This window comes from Cotesia typhae, unplaced genomic scaffold (assembly GCF_013202065.1).
Source record: "Cotesia typhae breed Kobodo isofemale line unplaced genomic scaffold, CoteBio_Ctyphae contig_22, whole genome shotgun sequence".
In the NCBI taxonomy this organism is placed as follows: domain Eukaryota; kingdom Metazoa; phylum Arthropoda; class Insecta; order Hymenoptera; family Braconidae; genus Cotesia; species Cotesia typhae.
Window position 1 is genome coordinate 7,257,951 of NW_027423728.1, and position 16,625 is coordinate 7,274,575.

Below are 16,625 nucleotides of genomic sequence, written 5' to 3' on the forward strand. Positions count from 1 at the left end.
ACGCACATTCACGTATTTTATATCTATATCTACACTTTACTTTAACTTACAAACGACAGAAAGTATCATCTATACACGGTACATTGTGTGTTTATATGTATAATGATTGAAAAGTTTTAAAACCGGTTCATTACTCTGTCTCTTTCTCTTGAAAATAACGTATTATATCCATTACTCGTTCCATTATTGTAGAGCCACGAAAAACACATAACAATATTAAAACGATTATCTGGTGATCATGACGTACACCTGATGATGATACTTAAATGTCCTTTTTTTTTCCTTTCCATCATTTCAGAGTACTCCTGGCTAAAAGCAACCAAGGATTTATTAAATTTTTCATTATATTTAATTTTTTTTTTTTGCCAAAATAATTAATTTTTTGAGCGACAAATTAATAGGAAATTTTTCAAAGTTAATACAGTTATTCATAAAAATATCTAAATTTATTATTTTAAAAAAAAATTTGATCTAAAAATTTTGGAGTCAAAAAAATAAATCCTAACAGTGTAACAATTTTTGTCCGTCCTTGGTTGAATTAATAGAGCGAGGTCATTTACATTGAACGTTTATTAGTTTATAGAAAATAAAAAGTAACCACCGAATATGTATTGAGGTCATTAAGATTCGAAAAAATTAGCATTACATTATATAGAGAGCATCAATCAGCAACTCTCGCAGAATTTATTTTATTAAACGTCTATTTTTGGACTATCTAAAATCAAAAAATAAACAACTTTTAACTTTTAAAGTCTAAATGCTTTCTCCAATGTCATTCTCATTGAATTACTGACAGGTAAAGTGGTGTTTATTTTTATTTTTATTTTAATCAGTATCGGGGTCTCTCTCTCTGTCTCTCGTAGTTGTTGATCGAGAAAAAAGGTTTTGTAATTGAATTTCGATGGATAGCTGTTGTATGTTGTATGTTGTGTATTGTATATTGTATGGAGCGTACAGAGTGTACAGAGTGTACAGAGCTCATGCGTCACGGCCTCAACTCGCACGTCGGACAAACGATCGTAAGCGGGTAAAAGCGAAATAACGGAGTACTCTCGAGCAGTAAGGTTACTTACTTTACTATCTTTTACTCACTCGCTCATTTATTTAATGCCTTTACGTATTTTAACTCTTTCTCTCGCCCTCTATAAGAGTATTATATCAAACAAGGTACGGGGCTAACTCTAACTATACACTTATACACTGCTCTCACGGTTTTACTCTTTCGAAATCACACTCTACACTCGTTTGTTATTTTGTTCCTATTATTATCATTATCTTTATCGTTATTTATTTATTTATTTATTATTATTATTATTATTTTAGTTTTTTTTTTTTTTTTTTTTTATGTGTGTATGCTGCGGTTGATCCTGCGCCGGCAATTTTTATTTAAAATCCAATTGTCTTATCAAATTCGATAAAACAGTCCTCACTTTTTGCACCGGTTCTTTTCTTTTATTTTTATTCCCTCAAAATTACATTTGTTAACCACTGAATGCCAATACCTTTATTGTACTGTGCATTTCTTCTCGCACCAGATAGGTATTTGTTGCAAAAAGTCAATCCGTTATTTGGTTGACTTTTTTAAAGTTTATTCTACCTCAAATCATTTCCGTTTTCTTTTATAGTCTTTAGTGCCTTTTAACTGTTACACTGAAAAAAAATTTTACTTTAATCAAGAGGAAAAATTTCTTGAACCAAGAAAATTGTAAGGAAGACCGAAGTTATTTTGGAGCAGGAAGAAATTTTCTTGGCTTAAAAAAATTTAATTTCGTTCAAGAAATTTTTATGTCATGTTTTTTTTTCTGTGTAAAATTAAAGAGAATTTATTTTTATTTATATTGCAATTTAAAAAATAAAAATTTGGGTCTTTCAACCAAAATACCCCTTTAAATTAAACTCTGAAAAAAATTCTGTGCTTGAAATAGTTTAAAATGACATAAGTATTGTTTTAAAAATACTTTCTTCCGTAAAGCACGTTCTAGAATAGAAAGTAAATTTTGAATATATTTTTTACAATGATTAGATGTAAATTCAGCATTTTATAAACAAGAGATGGTCAAAAATTTACGTCTGCTTTCCATATTTCAGTTTACATTTTAACTCCAAATAGAAACTTCATTTTAAATTCAGCATTGTTTTTTTTTATATTTGTAAAAAAGGACAGAGAATAAATAATATATATTTTTTGGGTTTTTTATCATTTTTGTTTGTTATTAAAAACTTTAATTAATATCTTTTCAAACATTATCGGCGCGATATAATACATTAAAAACTATTAAAAAATTTATTAACGACAGTAAAACATTTTTATTGATCCTATCACCTTGGAATGTTGTAGAATAATATTGGAACTCAAGGGACCTACTGTCAAGGTTTGAGAAATTTGATCTTTGTAAAGATTTATTGTCATTTTTCATTTTTTTTTTTTTTATGGAGAAATTTAAATTTGGAAAGGAGTTGTAATAAAAAATTTTTTTAACTAAAAAAAAATAAATATTCATAAGAATTTTTGAATAAAAAAATTAATTTTCAAATTATTTATTAATAAGTTATAAAAATAATTTCAAATTTTATTTTTTTTACCAAAAAAAAAAAAAAAATTGAACTTTAATAAAAAATTTCAAACAATTTTTTTTATCACTCAAAACTTTATTTTTTTTTGAAAAATTAATTGACCGACCGTCCAGAGCCAAGAAACTTACTTTTCACAGTGTCATAATTATTGAAATTTTTATCAACAAAAATAACATGTGGCATTTAAATATATTTTCTCCGAGATATAATACAACATAGCGCAACAACGCTTTAATTCTAGTCTATAGAAATTATTCTTACCCAATCGAAAAGATAAAAACATTAATCGATTGGATCGGACAAATAGTGACACGATAAGAGAATTGATAGCAACCATTGTATTAAATTATATTAAGCGGCAAGTAGGCCCGGCGGTATCAGGTATCAAGCAGGCCTACTGTGCCAATAGGATAGTTAGTTATTCTCTTCCGTATGTATATGCACCGATAGTAACTTTGATTAACCCACTATCACGTGTTAGTCTGAAAGTAACGGGTTAAACTGTTTAGTAGACAGGGGGTATAAACAATATATAGATTAACTCGAAAGGCGCGTGCAGAAATATATAGTTTATCTCTTAGACTTTAGATAAAATATTGAATATTGTAAGTTTCCTTTAAAAGTTACATGACGCCTTCGTTAAGGGGTTAGGGGTAGTCAGAATTTTCAAAAATCGATTTTTTTTTTTGCATTTTCATTTGCATTACATTAAAGGCGCGAAGATATTTTTTTAGAGAAATATTGAAAGATTAAGTGCGAATTTTAATTTATGTCTTATTAAATTTTAATTAATATATATTTACAGTTAATAAATATTTGTTTAGATTTTTTAATAAAAAGTGAATTTTTTTTTAAATTTATTATTTTAAATAGAAAATTTTATTAGATTAAAATATAGAAAAAATTAAAAAAATTAAGTTGATTTTTAAAGAGAAAAATTCTTGAAACGAGAAAATTATTTTTAATTGAATCAAATCAATAAATTATTGAATTAAATTAAATTTACTCTAATTAAAAATTTATTTTTTTAATCAAATAAATTTTTTTTTCAGTGTATAAATTTTTATAATCAAACTTGATGGATAATTTTTACTTCAAAAAAATAAATTAACTATTAATAATAAATAATTTAAAAAAAAAATGAATTTATTAACAGTCTAGAGCAACTTTAGAGGTAATCGACTGTATATAAATTAAAAAAATATGTATATGTCTGTATTTATATATATACATACTCACATATGCATTAAAAATTTCATCACACCGATTATTAAGCTTGAAAGTGTCTCAAGCGAAGTTATTGCCATAATCTCGAGTCAGTTAAAGTAAATTAAATCCACCTAGAGTTTAAATCTAGAGCACACTTGCAGCGAGATGAACTATTGAGCAGTCTCATCTCCAGTATAGTTCTATCATATCCTGAGCAATGCAACTGAACAGCAACTGAGTAGTTTGCAGTATGCAATCAAGATCCAGAAAGTAAACTCCGGCATATCTCGATCTCCGGACCCATAACTGTAAAGCAACAGTTCCGCTATCCCAGCTGTAGTACTACGACCCAACCAATCCATACACACAGCTACTCTCAGTTCGAGAGAGAAAGAGAGAAAGAGAGAGAGGCTTACAGAGAAAAAGGTCTACTGAAGAAAGATACTTGCCAAGGTGACTACTCGGCCTTGCGTAATTTACTTCCACTCTTCACCCCCACGTACCTGTCAATTTAATATCACTCTAGTTCATCGTACGTTCGTCTTGTTTTAATTATCTCCTGTTTTTTTTATGTTTCTTATTTTTACTGGATTTCGTCATATATCACCGCTGTTAATTGTCAATTAACTTCAACGGTAATGGTCGTTATTAATTATCAATATCATTATCATTAAAATTTTATAAACTACGCCGATCTTCTCTAATGGACGTGTTTTTTATTTTTTTTTTTTGTACTTTTAGGATGTATAGTTTTAAAAAATGATTTGATAAATAAAGTATGATTTTTTGACCTGTGCACAATTTTTTTTGTGATAAAAAAAGGAGTGAAAATTTTTTTAAGAAAATTAAGTAAAGACTGGCAACCTTGCAGTCACTATGTGACTGCAGTGAATAAAGAAATAAAATTTTGCTTTATTAAATTAATAAGTGCAATTTAATATAATTAAAAAAAAACCTTGTATCTTGAAAACTATTAACATTTTTTTAAGATCTAAGCTCATCCCATGATTACAATGATCAAGAGCTTTCGATTGAGTACCCACATGCATTTTGATATATTTTTGATATATACATATATATAAAATATATAAATATATGAAAAATTGATGTGGGTACTTAAATGAAAGCTCTTGATGAGTGTAACCTCGGGATGAGCTTATATTTTTGAAAATGTCAATATTTCACGAGATACAAGGTTATTTCCCTCCTTTTGAGTAATTTTCAAATTTAATTTAATATTAATTCAGTAATTTCTGAATTAATATATAAAATAAAAATTTGATTTGAAAATCAGGTTCAGTGACCTGTGTAAATATTGAAAATAAAAATAAAAATTTTCAGTTGGCAGCTAAAAAAAAAAAAAGTCGTAAAAAACACACTAATAAGCCTATTTATAGAACGTCAAAAAACGATTTCACCTTTAACGTCAATAATAAAAGAAACGATAAATCTTAAAGATTACTTTTTTTAATATGATTTCTGATGGATAAGAGAACGTTTATATAAATATATATGTATAATATTGTAGTTGATTTTTTAGCCATGGACGACGAAATTATAATAAAAATAACATAAAACAAGAGAGAGTTTAAAAATTCCGAAGAGAGTTACAAATTCACGAGTCCAAAGAAATAATAAAAGACAAAAGCGGAGAAAGTAGTTCTGATTTAGCTTTATGTATATCTAGTAGATTTAGAGTAAATATATAAATACATAACAGTAGATGAGTTTAGTGCTCTATCTTACATTAAGTAAAGACTTATTTTCATGCTTCCTAAACGCGGAAGAACTTTTATTTTCATCCTTCATCCTTCATCGGACGCTTTCATTTAAATTGCTTTTCACGTTCAATATTACAAGCCCTCATACACATTTATATTTGTACTTGTATTTATAAATCAGTATTATATTATATTATATATTATATATATATATATATATATATATATATATATATATATATATATATATATATATATATATATATATATATATATATATATATATATATATATATATATATATATATATTAAACTCGGTACTGTGAGAAATACCCAAGAGCAATCGCTCGTTCTAGATTCCAGTTTCGATTGAATTGTTTTTTTTTCTTACATTATAGTACCTTGTTTTTTCTTTTAATCGTTTTTTATGCAAGGAGCTCGTTAAAAATTGCAGCACGGACTTGACTTTCCCTCTGGGCGAAAGCGCATCGTTTCCGGAATTCTCGGCAAATTTACTGGAGCTGCCGAAAAAAAAAAAAAAAAAAAAAAAAAAAAAAAAAAAATTAAGTTAAGTGTAACAGAGATATAAAAAAGACATTTACCTAATTAATTTTTATTATTTTACTTTATTTTTCATTGTTATCTGCGCAACCCGAGACTCGGCTGTACTGGAAAGATTTTAAATTTATTCAAAAATGAATTTATGCTCGGTTAAACCTCGTATCACTTCAACAGGTCAACGTTCTGCCGTTCGAATAAAATTGTCAGCAATTTTTTAATTCCTAACGAATGAGCTGTTTCAGGTGGCGTATCATTTAAATATTTTATTTTATATTGAAATTATTTATTTTTTAGATTTAGAAAATTTAATTGGATTACAACTCGTGGAAAAATTTTCTCCTAGAACAAAATATTATTTTTGAAGCCTGATAAAGAATCTTTAAATTTAAATTAATCGAATGAGGAATTTAGAAAAATTAAAAAAAAATTTTTTTTTTAATTTTTAAAAACATTTAAAAAAAATTTTTTTTTGTAGTTTTTTTGAGATGTCCATTAGGATGTGTGCAATAATGAATAAATAAATAAATTTAGTTGTAATTACTGTAAAAAAGTAATAGTTCTATCTCAATTTTCCGAACTGTTGGATTAAATCATTAAATGTTTACGGAATAATGTTTAGGTAAAGATAAATTGCAATAACCATCAATAAAACTGGATACTTTAAAGTCTTGAGCTTAACTGAAGGAAACTAGCTGAATTACAACAACAGCAACTCGTTATTGAATTCCATGGGGGAGATGTCGTGTGATAGATGACAGGAATCTTTTTTCCAGTGATCACGACCTTGCTCAGTTGTCTCTCGTTTGCTCAATACTTTATACACACAATCTTAAGACACGCGGATGCCTGTGAGTAGAGCTAGCGGACAAAATAATGTAAAACTAGAAAGTGCGTTACAAGGAAATAAATAAATAAATAAATAAATGAGATACCGTGGAAACGTACTTGAAATTTCTCTCAGCTCACTTACGTATTTATATTACTTGTAAATTGAGATTAGACTAGAATAAACCTGTTAATTGTCTTGGATATATTTAACTTTACTCGGCAACTTGGTCTTGATCTTCAAACCAAAAATTATACAATGTATTTTATTCATTTTAATTTATCCATTTACTATAGTTGAAATTATAAGTTAGTAGGTAATTGTGGCACGATATTATTGTTATTATTATTTAACAAATTAAAAATATTAAATAATAATAAATAAAATTTTATTTTGTTAAATAATCAATTTGGTTAAATTGCACTGTACTTTTCTAACTATTGACATTTTTAAAGATATAAGCTCATCCCGATGTTCCACTCATCAAGACCTTTCATTTAAGTACCCACATCATTTTTTCATATATTTATATATATTATATACATGTGGGTACTCAAATGAAAGCTCTTGATGAGTGTTACATCGGGATGAGCTTATATCTTCAAAAATGTCAGTAGTATCATCATAAATTGACTATTTGTGAGAATGATCTGAAAAAAATTTTTTCTTTTTCTCTTAATAATATAGATAATAAAAATAATTTAAGTTACAATAATAATTTTTTTTTTTCAGTTTTAAAATGTTACATCAGTTTTTAGAGTTTCACCTTCATAAGGATAAATAATTAAAGTTGCATATAGAATAATCCTCTCCATAGTATCCGTCATTAACGGTGAAACTCAGATCTGACAATAACGGACGTTATACCTCGAGTATCCGGGTTTCTTGATCCTCGTCCGAGTACAACACTGATGCTCATATAATTTTCTTAAATTATTATTGCATTGTATTGTATGCCGACCGATGAATGTAATAAAAAAAAAATTAGCTTTTGTGTTTATACTCCGTCGTTCATAGACATGTACCAGATTAATGTATAAATATATATATAGAATATAATATTCAAGAGTAATGAAAAAAAGGCCGCATTTATATTAAAGTCATTGAGTAAATGTTGCATAAATATAAAATTTTTTTTTTTCATTACATACCGGAATATTTATACAATTGGTTTTTTTTTTTATTTTTAATTTTTATAATAAACATAATTTATTTCATTAACACGTAGCAATATGTATCTATAATCTATATATTTGAGTGATTTTATAATCTCAAAAACATTATTCAGTTGTCAAGTGGCTTTTAATTAAATACGCAATTATTTATTGAATGTTATATTAATTATTTTTATATTTTTTTTCCTTAATGTATTTTCTTTCTTACTTCAGCTGTTCATACAAAATTTGTTTTCAATCTTTTTCTTATTTTATTTTAAACGAGCATGTCTGCAAATTTTTAAATCCATATTTGTACAACTATTTTTGTAATTTAAATTTATACTTTAGCGTAAAAATAAATAACATGCGGCAATGTCACATGCAAAAATTGTCTTACCATAAATATGTAATATATATATATATATATATATATATATATATATATGAAAGAATATGAGTTATTATACAATGACATGGATGTATAGAGCCAATTATTGACGCAGGTGTCATTTATAAGGTCTTTTATAGTGTAAATTTATTTACTTATTATTAATAAATATATCTATATATTATATATATAAGCGCATGTATGGCAGCTCCGTACAATGATAACAGTATAGTTGATGTAATGTAATAACAAAACAAGCGGTAAACCAAACACGTGACCTATAAACATTTTAAAAATGGTGTTTGAGCAGCATTAGGTAACATATATTATTGACTAAGAAAATTATTTTTATAAGCCAACTCACTACACATTGAGAACTTGCTCGAGAGTTTAAGCGCAGCCATAATTTTAGTTGTTCACTCTATGAATTACTTTCTGATAATCGGCTCTAATAATACATTCCGGGTTATTTCATTATACTTGATTCACTTTTCTCATTTTATATCTTATCTTAATTATAGACCCGATCACCCAGATTCGAATCTCGATCGATCAGTTCTCTTTAATGTTTAAACTTTATCGTTTTTAAATATAGATACCTTTTTCTTCGGGAAAACGCTCTTCAAAATTTCATAACAAGTTACTTAATTTTTTTACTAAAAAAATAATTATAAAATAAAATTTAAGTTTGATAAAAAATTATTTTGATTCAAAAAAAAATTTTCTTTAATAAAATTATTTTTATAATTTTTAGTCAAGCAGAAAAATAATTTTAAAATAAAATACAAGTTTGATAAAAAAATTATTTTGATTCAAAAAAAAATTTTCTGTAATAAAATAATTTTTATAATTTTAAATAAAGCAGAAAAATTATTCAAAATAATTAGCCACTTTTTTTTTATCAGTGCAGATATGTATATATATGATTTGTCGTATTCAAATGTATAAAAGTTTAACTGATATAATTTTTATCGCGTTCGCGTGCGATATTATTGCCGATGTAGTTAAATTAAACTGCCGCGAGGTTTTTATTTGTTTAAGAGCTAAATTAGTACTGTACGAGTTTAAGGTAGTTTAGCACCCGCTATTTGAGATCAAGTGAGAGTAATTTTTTTTTTTAATAGTCAGTTAATAAATATAACAATATTTATGATGTAATACATAAATATTTACCATAAACATTTATTATTTTGTAGTTAATATAAATTATGCTGAATTTTGACTGTGGACTATTTAAGAAAAAAAAATAACTAATTTTTTTACGGACAATTTTCTTAATTTTATAAATTTTATCAAAAGTCTGAAATCGTATTTAAAAAAATTATTTTATTAAGTTTTTTTTTTGCAATTTATATTTTATAGCGCTCTAAAAATTTGTATACTGCTTTGATAATTTCTAAAAAAAAAAAAAAAAAAAAAACGGGACGGAGGTCACTTTCATTCATTCGAAAATTTTGCGTAGAATGACTCACAAACGCCCACAAAGAATTATATAATTTTTGACTAAAATTAGTAATTATAATCAATGATGAGCTTACATAATCAAACCATTATTATCACGACAGCAAATCTGGAGAAAGATTGTGCGCTGAAACTAAACCCAGATGTTGAGTCACAATATTAAAAGTTTAGTATATAATCCGCTTTGGATATCTATTTCTTCGTGAATGATTTTTCTGCAAAACAAGTTTGACAGTTTTTTATGAATTACACTCTTCTGGTGTAACTTAATCTGTAATTATTGAAATTTGAATACAGTTGTATTTCATATTAAGCAGCTAGCGGTAAATTAAATTTTTTTTTTAAACTGTTTTCGTTGTAAATTTAAAATGTCTCTGTATTTTTTTTTTTTTAACTGTTTACTATTAAATTGCGATAGTTGACTTAGACTATCAATATTCTAATACTAAGGATCGTAAATTTAAAGTTGTGATTTAAAATTCTGTTCTTTAACTCGTTAAATTTCGAAACTACTTTTTAAAGTTTACGGTAAAGATAAATTTTTTATTTTAATCGTAATTAAAACTGCTATTATTAATTTTGGAATGTATTTTTTTCTTAAAAAAAATTTCAAGTTTGTAAAATAATTAAAAAAAAATAAATTATAAAAATTAAAAATTTTGAAATTTGAATTTAGGCCAAAAAATTTTGAAATTTAATAAACTTAAATAATTTATAGTTGCTGATAAAATAAAAAAACAAAATCTAATTATTTAATATAAATTTAAATTTGAATAAAAAAAAATTTCAAAAGATTTTTTAACAGTAAAAAAACATTGGTACATAAAAATTCAAGCAAAACACCAATTGTCGGGTAAAAAAGGGGGGGCTGTCACTAACTGAAGGTATAATTATACATAAAACGTCTTATTTAAACGATCGAAACACACCGTCGACGTTGAAACGTCCAATAAAAAAGACATTAAAAGTAATTTTTCGCCAAACTAAATTGCCCGATAATTATATATAATTACGCGCATTTATTTTATTATTATTTTTTATTCTTTGGCGTTATCGCAAGCCACGAACTCGAAGTAACATGATGGCCCCTTGACTTTGAAATGGATTAATTATCGCTTAGACAACCACTAAAATGCCGTTTACATAATATAAAAAAAAAAAAAAAAATAAAATAAAATAAAATAAAATACAGAGTTTTATAATTGAATGTATTATTATTTAAGATTTTCCTCATGATAAGATTCACGTAGACGATAATTACTTTTTGTATGTATAGAAGCTGAGAAGGACAAAAAAAAACAAACCAATTATTACTCGGCTTATCAATTGTTCTGTTTGTCATGATGACTTGCTACACTAAAGAATATTCAAAGCAGTTGATTTTCCGAGAGAAAGTGAGAGGCCGGGAGTAAGATTCTTATATATTTATATATATATATATATATATATATATATATATATATATATATATATATATATATATATATATATATATATCCACGCTGAAATAATTAATCATTTAATCTATTTTTTCACTCTTCAGTGATTAAGTATTTTCTCTTTTTACACAATGACTTTACTTGTCTCTTAAATATTTATTAATTGTCGTAGTAATTGTAATCTCTATTAAGAAATGCAAATTCTTGGTTGTTCGTCAGTGAGTCATAGAATTAAAGAGAATGAAATTTCTATCGCCTACATACCTAGATTCTTCCGAAGGTCGCGAGACGAATGTTCAATTAATTTAAATGCATAATCGATATTCGTATTATTCAATCGCCCCTTCATTAACGTTGACATTCATTACATGTTCTCGTATCATCTTGTATTTAATGTTATTATATTATTTGTAAAAATAAAAATCAAATAACTTTCAAATTTTAATTACAAGTTTAATTATCATTACTAAGCGGATTAATTAAAATTAATCTTTTTGTTTTCACAATGAAAAATTTGTTTTTTTTTTCTTTTAATATTTGACCACGGAATTTAAACGTTTTTTTATCTGTAGGTCTATATTTGATAACATACCGTAAGCTGTACGATAACACACGTGTTTGTCATCAAACTTGAGTATTGTCACGTATTTTTTTAAGTCAAACAATGAAAAAATATTACGAAGAAAATAAAACACAGAGATTTTGTGTTAAAATGCAGCAATTAATACAGTAGCAGTTTTTCATGATTTAATATTCTGATATGGTCTGATGTGTCCATATATGGCCACATCAGTCCATATATGGCTATATCAAACTTAATATATAAATATAAAGTCATATATGCCCTTATAGAATTTTTTTATTGAAATTAGTGTTGAAAAAATCCGACAGGTGGCGCATGGCCGCTGAATTATCTCACTACTAGAGAGTTAAGTTTGAGGATCTAAGTATTAAAAACCGAAATTAATTTTTTTTATTAAAATATAATTAAATTTTTAATATAAAAAATTTTTTACCTAAAATTAAATCAAGAATTTATAAAAAAAATTTTTTTAATTTTCAATTAAGATTTTTAAAAGTTCTAGTTTTTTGATTAACAATTATTTAAAAGGGAAATTAAATAAATAAAAAAATTTAACTGATACATGACAAGCTGATTGTTCCTTACTTGTAGATAGTATGACATTGCACTGCTCATAAGATGATGCCGTTGATGAGAGACATAGGCAAGTATTTTTTTCCAGAATAATTTCTAAATGTCATACAGTGCAGTGAATCTGCATTTCCTAAATGCCACTGCGTGAAATCAACTCACACGATTTACATCTTTTGCTGTCATCTTGTCACTGTCTTCCTTCAGTCTGCGGATAATATATATAATATAATATAATGGCAAGTATAGAAAAAAATTGTAGTTGTTCTTTTGTTCAGCAGTTTATCATATTATGTCATTAATTTCTCCCTTGGAAATCAAAAGCTGAATCAGTAGCAGCATAAAGTGGTAGCGGTGTTTCCTAAAGGGAAATGCCTCGTTAGATCGTCCATCGATATAAATATATATTGTATATATATATATATATATATATATATATATATATATATATATATATATATATATATATATATATATAAATGTACATATACTTGTTGATGGCCTGGATAAAATGTGAAAGCGGAGAATGGTCGGAAGCGATTACCCTCTATCTCACTCACATGGGGGCTAGCACTTGGCTTAAGTGCGAAAACACGCTCTTGTTTATTATTATTTTTCTTATTATAAATGTGTATTTTCTCGAAAAAAAACATAATCGCCATTTACACTTAACACTTGAGCTCTATTTTTAAATTCATTGTACTTTCATTCCTCTATTGTAAGTGACGATCTCCTTATTTACGTTTTAAATTAAATATACACGCGCTAATGCTTGTATTTATTAAAGAAACTTGTATTTACAGATCTTGTATATATTTTATTCATTCATTCATTCATAACAGTTTAACGCGTATAAATTATTGGGCTGACAAATGTCATCACATGTTTTTTTTTTAATTTATTATCTTCGTGACTATTCTGTTTGTATGCGTATGGCGATTATATTGATCACTCTCACTCTACAAAAATCAATTTACTTTGCGTAACTGTAATGTAAATATTTTTTTTACTGCTAGGTGTGTTTTTTTTTTGCGCAGACGATAATATTGGAATTGAAATACGTGTAATAGCGTACTTAGAATTTTTTTTTGTCTGATCTGTCAGCCTCTTAACGTTCGTGACCTTAAAAAATGAACGCTTTGATGTTAATGTGTTTCAATCATTGAATAATAAAATTATGTTGATATAAAATTGAATTTGTCAATTTTTACAGATTTTTTATTTTGCTTATTTAATTTTTTTTTGTTCACAAAAACTTAATAAATTTTTTTTTGTCTGTCATTTAATCAAAAAATTTTTATGTCAAATATTTGACACTTTTTTGTTAATTTTACATGAATAAATTTGAAAAAAATTTTTTTCTAAACTTTTAAAAAATAACTGAAAAAATTTGTTGGTCCTTAATTTTTTTTCCTGAAGTGTATTACATATTTTTATATGATATATTGAATGTCAATAAAAATATAATATAAGTTGATGGTTATTATGCAGGTGTATTTAATTTAAAATAACTGGCAAACTCATAGAGCGTGAAATAATATTCTCTCAAATATTACTCGAGTTAAGCTATACGATTATTAAACTAAACCAATTTCGAGGTATTATATATGTACATTGTCCAAATATATATCTATATATTTTCCGGATTTTTCTATATATTACCGCGGAGAATAAAATTGCATAACTCTCGCGACACGGTTTTATTCATATTCATCTATAAAAAAAATATGAAATACATCGTCAATAAATATCTAGTCGATATAAAAAAAATAAGAAAATTGTGGAAAATGATAATGGCTTCTTAAAAATGACTAAATACGAGGTTGAGATATGATTAGAATAAAAAATAAAAAAATTTATTTTATTATGCAATCAACTATATACTAGACTAGATAATAATTGTATTTTACTACAGTGTACATGCCATATCTTCTGTCATAAAAACACGGTAATCCCAGATTTAATCGTCTATTTATTATCATTATTATTATTATTATTTTTCAGCATTTTTTTTACCCAAATATTTTGATAGCCAGTGACGTAAACTTCAAACACGTTTTATAGAATATTTAATTTAAAGAGTATTTTAACGTCAAAATTTTTATCTAATCAGGACTAATTCTCTAACAATTAAAAGCGTACGTCACACACTAAATTTAATTATATTTCTGACAACGACTCGGCATCGATAAACTATAAAAACGAATATTTATATTATCATTATCAATCATTTATTACGAGAATTAATTAGAGTTAAATTGTAAGATTTAAATCCGTCTTCAAATGGGAATATTGAAGTTTTGTTTTACAGTGATGGTTAATGTTATCAGCTAGTATGCATGATTGATGAGCTCGTCTAGTAAACAATAATGTATATTATGTGTATAACTGATGGACGATGACATTTCTATTAATAAGACCAATGTTGTTTTTCTTACTGTTTGCCATCATATTTAATTATGTTTGTAATATCACGGATTATGTAATCTTTATTTATTGAAATATTTGAAGACAAAGTCAGAGAAGTTATTTTTCAATACTTGTTTTTCAGTTGATTTTAGTCTCAAGTGTGTCAATATCAAACTTTTACATACTTAAAATGTCGTTTTAATTTTTTTAACTGAGAAAAATTAAATGATAAATATTTTTTCTTGAATAAAAGTACTTTTATTTACCTTTATAATCTATTAATAGTTAATAAATATTTTTTAATTTTAACAAATCTTTCTGTCGGAAATTTTGAATTAAAATTTGTTATAAAAGTCGACTTTTGATAAAAATTTTATGCTTACATTAAAAAAAAATTGTTTTAAAAAATTTGGAACTCAGAAAATTTTTCAAAATTATTTTTTTGAATCAAGTTAATTTTTTTATTAATGTAAACAAAAACATTAATTTATAAATAAACATTAAGACCAAAAAAAATATCTTATCAGTTAAATCGACATTTTATTATGTTAATAATTTAAAATTATATAATTTAATTATCGTTTGTCCAAATAAATGCTTCTTACAACGCAAGAAATTAGTTGGGAAATTTCAAAATTTATTTTACGATAAGCGTGTGTTGAGTACATTTATTTGAACTGTCACACTTCGATAAAAATAATTTAACAGGATATTGATTTATTTATAATAAATGCAGCTGACAAGTTTGCTTGCACATACATTGTATCTATATCCATTAAAACTTATTTATTTGATTTAAATAAAAAAAAAAAAAAAAAAAAAAAGCAGCCTCGATATCCTGTAAATTAACATACAGAAAAGATAAATCCAGATTACTGCCGATAGTGGAAGCCAGTTATCATCGCGTGTAGATGAATAATATTAAAGAACGTGATACGTGTGTATAATAAATAATAACACACACAGTTTTAGTGTCTAATAATATCTCGATGAGGCTTTGATGAATTTTTTCCAAGCTTAGAATCGCAAAAGACAGTTAATTACATCTGCGGAAAGTTCATCCAGCCCGCCTTTTTATAGCCTTTCACAAAATTTATTTTGTTACCCGACAGCATACATGAATATGCACATTGTGTTCAGAGCTTTTGAATAAGCACTTACTCGCCTTTATAGGAGTGTTAAAAATTGTAGATTGCTGAAGATTTATAATTTGCATAATCAAATAGACACAACTGCTGTCGTCATCATCACCATCACAGTCATTCTAATAATAATAACATTTATAAAAAAAAAAAAATAAAAAAAAATTTTTTTTTTTTAGATTAAAAAAATAATAATAATAATAATAATAATAATAATAATAATAATAATAATAATCGGCAATGAAAAATCAAGTAAGATTTATTTTTAGAACACGTGTTAGTTTTAGTTTAATGTTAATATTATGCTATCCTGATCTATCGTTATCTGTAAGGACTTTCAAGCAGACCGTTATATCAAGCGACACCGCCCATAATAAATTTTTAATCACTTGCAATCTGAGTGAAAGAAGACGCAGGGAAAAAAGCCGCCCCTCTTTCTCCTTTACCATTCAGATATTTCATCTATACATATATATATATATATATATTTTATCCGACTGATAATTTTAATAAACGTGTAACGTATAAATGTTGAAAGTATTAACAAGTTTGCAAATATTATTGTTTTTTTTTTATTCAGCCAT

At 25.8% G+C, this 16,625-nt stretch overlaps 1 long non-coding RNA gene across 5 annotated transcripts; it reads right to left on the reverse strand.

The window, feature by feature from the left end:
* Nucleotides 1-271: 271 nt before the first annotated feature.
* On the reverse strand, nt 272-11,812 carry LOC141524111 (uncharacterized). 5 transcript variants are annotated; one of them, XR_012478666.1, is made up of 7 exons: nt 11,602-11,812; nt 9,976-10,113; nt 7,012-7,129; nt 6,608-6,924; nt 6,108-6,405; nt 5,907-6,026; nt 272-309 (listed from the first exon to the last, which is right to left on the reverse strand). It is a non-coding gene; the product is annotated as an uncharacterized LOC141524111 (long non-coding RNA). The 5 variants fall into 5 exon arrangements; XR_012478667.1 differs by lacking the exon at nt 272-309 and having other exon boundaries at nt 5,832-6,026; nt 6,707-6,924; XR_012478668.1 differs by lacking the exon at nt 272-309 and having other exon boundaries at nt 5,832-6,026; nt 6,131-6,405.
* Between the last annotated feature and the right edge of the window lie 4,813 nt (nt 11,813-16,625).